The 5,000-nt window shown below is 34.6% G+C and overlaps 1 long non-coding RNA gene across 1 annotated transcript in view; it reads right to left on the minus strand.

Moving 5' to 3' along the window:
- LOC135094088 (uncharacterized) overlaps positions 1 to 1,978 on the minus strand; it is a 7,880-nt gene extending 5,902 nt beyond the window's left edge. Inside the window, exon 1 of the long non-coding RNA XR_010263593.1 lies at positions 1,271 to 1,978. This is a non-coding gene — a long non-coding RNA (uncharacterized LOC135094088). The remainder of the gene's footprint in view (positions 1 to 1,270) is intronic.
- Between the last annotated feature and the right edge of the window lie 3,022 nt (positions 1,979 to 5,000).

The raw sequence follows: 5,000 nt of genomic DNA on the forward strand, positions 1-5,000 counted from the left end.
CTACTACTACTACTACTACACCACCACCACTATAAGGTTGAAAATAGGTTGTGTTTCAGTAATAAACTTTTCCTTATAGTCAATGGCATGAGTGAAATTATTATTATTATTATTATTATTATTATTATTATTATTATTATTATTATTATTGTTGTTGTTGTTGTTGTTGTTGCTGTTGTTATCATTATCATCACCATCAGATTAGTGTGCCTTGTGTAGGTTTTAAGTCACACACACACACACACACACACACACACACACACACACACACACACACACACACACACACACACACACACACACACACACACACACACACACACACACGATAAATTATACTGTATACTAATTTGTGTGTGTGTGTGTGTGTGTGTGTGTGTGTGTGTGTGTGTGTGTGTGAGCTCTATACATACATCAGGTGTACATGTGTAGGTATTCATGGGCTTATGTATTTATGTATGTATGTACGTATGTATATATCTATACAGGAGGAAGCTAAGTCAGTCAGTCAGTCAGTCAGTCTTGCCTTGTACAGTTAAGTTAAGCAATTCTAGTTGTTTGTGTGTTTGTACATGCACAGCTGGCCACGTACACAAGAAAACAGTCATGTATGTGGCCACGTACACAAGAAAACAGTCATGTATGTGTGTATGTACGTGTATAAAGTTGTGAGATATTTAAAAAAAAGTGAAAAATATGAAGTTTGTGTAATTATTTTCATTGTCTTTCTTCATTCAGTTATTCACTTGCTTTATGTCTGTTTATTTATTTCTTTACTTATTCATTCCTTCATTTATCTGTATTTAGTCTCATATTTATTTATTCCTTCACTCATCTGTCTAATCATTCCTTCACTTATACTACAGTTTCCCCCGTTTACCTAATTATTCCTTCATTTAAGTATAATTCTCATCTATCCCATCACATTTACCAATCCAATCACCGCTTCACTTAACTAATTCTTTCATATGTAATCAACCCTTTCCTCACGCGTCCAATTAACCGGTCACTTAACAAAAAGCAGATACTCATTCATGACAAATTTGTGGAAGAATCCTGAAACCCGTTAACACTTCTATTTCTCCACATTTAAACAGATAAGACAGGTGACAATCATTCTCACGGCGCCAATTATCCTTCAGCAGGTGAGAAATAATGACTGGATACCTCTAATGTCTCTCTATACAACTGTAATCACGAATAATTTAAAATAAAATATCAACTGTTTCGTTACAATTTGGCGGGAAAATTTAAATACGTGAAAACCCACCTGATATTTCTCCTTATTTAACCCATTTCCAAGTCCTTCCGCGCCTTCTGCAGGGTATTAAAGGGTTCCTGGGACTTGTATCATTTATCCTACATGTTCTCTTGTCTCTGTCTTGTCCAAGGTGCGAAAAATCTTGAGAAATATCACAGGTTTTTTTTCAGTCTTTTCCTCCTGGGTTTGTCCCACGGCGGCCACTGGACACTGCGGGGCTGGAACGGGGCGGGGCAGGATATTTATATGGGTAAGAAATGGGTTATTTTCACAGTTTTCCTGTTTTTTTCTGCTTTCTTGGATTATGAATATTTTTTGTATGGTCAATTTGCGATTTTTTTTTCTTTTTTCATTTATTTTTTTTGTCATGATTTGAATGCGTTGATATGTTACTGAAGAAATGAAAAAAAAGAAAAATAAGTAATGGGTTATTCTCACATTTAACTATTGATTTGTGTGTGTGTGTGTGTTTAAATGCCTTGACGTTAAAAAAAAATAGTGATGAAATAATATCAATAACAACAATGACTAAATAAATATCATTAACTCACAAAATAATATTAAAACAAGGAACCAATTAAAATTACCTACTAAAATCCATACGCTGCCCCGCCCCGTTCAAGCCCCGCAATGTGTACACATGAAAGGCCACAAGAAGAAGAGGAACTGATCAGCTGACTAAGGAGAGTGAAAAACAAAGTTATATTTTTTCAGTGTTTTATCGCTTCCTGGATCAGGCAAAGCTAAGAGAAGCTACAGAAGGAAGGCTACAATTCCCAGGCATCCTTCAGCACCCTGCAGAAGCCACGGAAGGAGACGGAAGTAGATGAAATAAGGAAAAACGTGAGGTGAGTTTTGAAGTGTTAAAGTTTTACCGCTAAACATCGATAGTGATAACTTATTCATTGTTATTATTAGTTACTAGAATTATAAACAGACACTTTGGAGCCAACCAGCCATTATTTCTCACCTGTTCTGAATTAATGAGAGAGAGAGAGAGAGAGAGAGAGAGAGAGAGAGAGAGAGAGAGAGAGAGAGAGAGAGGGAGAGGGAGAGAGCCACGCCCCCCTCTCATGGCCTCTCCCCAAACTATTACTCAATTCTTGATAAAAACTTAAACTTGAGAACCTTAATTTTACTTCCTCCTCCTCCTCTTCCTTGACCACCACCATCACCACCACCACCACCATTTATCTTTTTCCTCCTGAGGTAAAAGAAATAGAAAGAAAAATGAATATATAGATTAATATATCAATAAAACTTTCTTTTTCCCTTTCACTTCAAAACTTTTTTTCATTTTCTTGCAATTTCATATTCTCCGTTTTCTCCGTGTTTACGTTTTCTTTCGTTTTCTTTGTTTTCCTTGTTTTCTTTGTTATCTGTACGTTGCATTTGTCTTGTCTACGTTTTTCTTTTATTTGCGTCGTTCCGTTTTCTTTTAATTCTCTTTTTCTGCGTTTTCTTCACGTTTTCTGAGTTTTCTTTACGTTTTCTTTTTTTTTTTGCTGTTTTCTTTGTTTTTCCTTGGGTTTTCTTAGTTTTCTTTGTCTTCCTTGTTTTCTTAACGTTTTCTTTGTTTTTTTTTTAGTTTTCTTTGTCTTATTTGTTTTCTTTCATATTTTTTTTGTTTTCTTCACGTTTTCGTTTTGTTTTATTAGTTTTCTTTACGTTTTTTTTCATTTTTTTTTTTGTTTCCCTTATATTTCCTTATATTTTCTTTTCGTTGTGTTTTCTGTTGTCTCTATGTTAACGTTTTCTTTGCGCTTTCCTTGTATTTACCCTTTTTTCACTTTTTCTTTGATGTGTCTTTTTTTACTTTGTTATTTTTTTGCATTTTCTTTTATTTATTTCTTTTATTTATTTATTTATTTTTGGTTCGTGTTTTCTCTGCGTTTTCTTTCCGTTTTCTTTTCAGCTTTGCATTCCGGGGAGCATTTCCTGGTTTCCATATCCTTCCCCACTACTACCCATGTTACCTGTCGATCTGATCTCTTCCTGATGATGTTATTATATTGTACCAAGGACCATGACTGACAGACAGACGGACAGACAGACAGAGAGACAAATATACGTTCTGATGTGTGTGTGTGTGTGTGTGTGTGTGTGTGTGTGTGTGTGTTTAGTAAATGTGTCCTTATCGTTCATGAACAGTGATTTGCTGACAGAGAGAGAGAGAGAGAGAGAGAGAGAGAGAGAGAGATATTAACAGTAGACTAAATGAAACGTGGTATAATGTTCAGTACTGATGAAAAGTGGTAAAAAATCCGTAGACTTAAGGAACAGTGACAAAATTTTCAGTATATTAAATGAAACGTGACAAAATTTCCGTAGATTTAATGAAAAGTGGTGAAAAATCCGTAGACTTAAGGAACTGTGACAAAATTTTCAGTAGACTAAATGAAACGACAAAATTTCCGTAGATTTAATGAAAAGTGGTGAAAAATCCATAGACTTAAGGAACAGTGACAAAATTTTGAGTAGAATAAATTAAACGCGTTAAAATTTCCGTAGATTTAATGAAAAGTGGTGAAAAATCCGTAGACATAAGGATCAATGACAAAATTTTCCGTAGACCAATTGAAACGAAAAAATTTCCGTAGATATGATGAAAAGTGGTGAAAAATCCGCAGAGTTAGAGTAAAAGAGGTACAAATATCCGTATGCAAAATTAAACTTGATCAGAAGTCCAGGTAGCGTTAATGACAAGTGGTGAGCGTCTCCTTAGATTAAATCCTTTCAACCATAGACAAATTTTCCATCATCACGTATATAATTTTTAAAGTGATTTTTGTATTACAGCCTAGTGAATAATTTACCAGCCTAGAAAAGACAAAATTAAACTCCTTTTTATTTCACATTGGTTTAAAATTCAACACAGGACGACCATAGCAGTGAAGGGATTAGAAAAATAAATGGATAGATACAAATAGTGAAAAATGAATAAATAAATAAATAAATAAATAAACGTGTGTGTGTTTGTATGTACCTAAAGTGAAATATACTAAAAATTAAATACTAGATAAATAAATAGATAAATAAATAAGAGAAGTTGAATTCAAATACATACATAGCTTTAAAATATAACACACACACACACACACACACACACACACACACACACACACACACACACACACACACACACACGTTTACATACATACATACATACATACGTACATACATACATACATTGTTGGCGTGTTTATGAGTATATTACCCCACCAAACACACACACACACACACACACACACACACATATGTGCACACACACACACGCACGCGGAACTCAACAGGGGGCCGCCATGCACCCTTGCCGCCCCCCCCCATCTCCCCCTCTCCATCCCTCCGCCAGAAAAAGTAGTCCCTTACTTTCTTGTCACACACACACACACACACACACACACACACACCACGTGAACCCTATTTGTGTGTGTGTGTGTGTGTGTGTGTGTGTGTGTGTGTGTGCAATAGTTAAATATTTGAGTATAATTATGAAAGAAAGGCAGATAGAAATTAAGAAAGGGAAAGAAAGTAAGAAAGCAAAAGGAAAGTAGAAAAAAAGAGAAAGAAGATAAGAAGAGAAAGGAAAAAAAGAAAAAGAAAAGCGTAAATAATAAAGAAAATAAAAGAATAAAAAAAACGAAGAGAAACAATATTGATGTAACTGAAGATAGAGTAATAATGATAATAATAAAAAAGAAAAGGAGGAGGAGAAGAAGAAGAAGAAGAAGAAGAAGAA

This window comes from Scylla paramamosain, chromosome 44 (assembly GCF_035594125.1).
Source record: "Scylla paramamosain isolate STU-SP2022 chromosome 44, ASM3559412v1, whole genome shotgun sequence".
Lineage (NCBI taxonomy): Eukaryota > Metazoa > Arthropoda > Malacostraca > Decapoda > Portunidae > Scylla > Scylla paramamosain.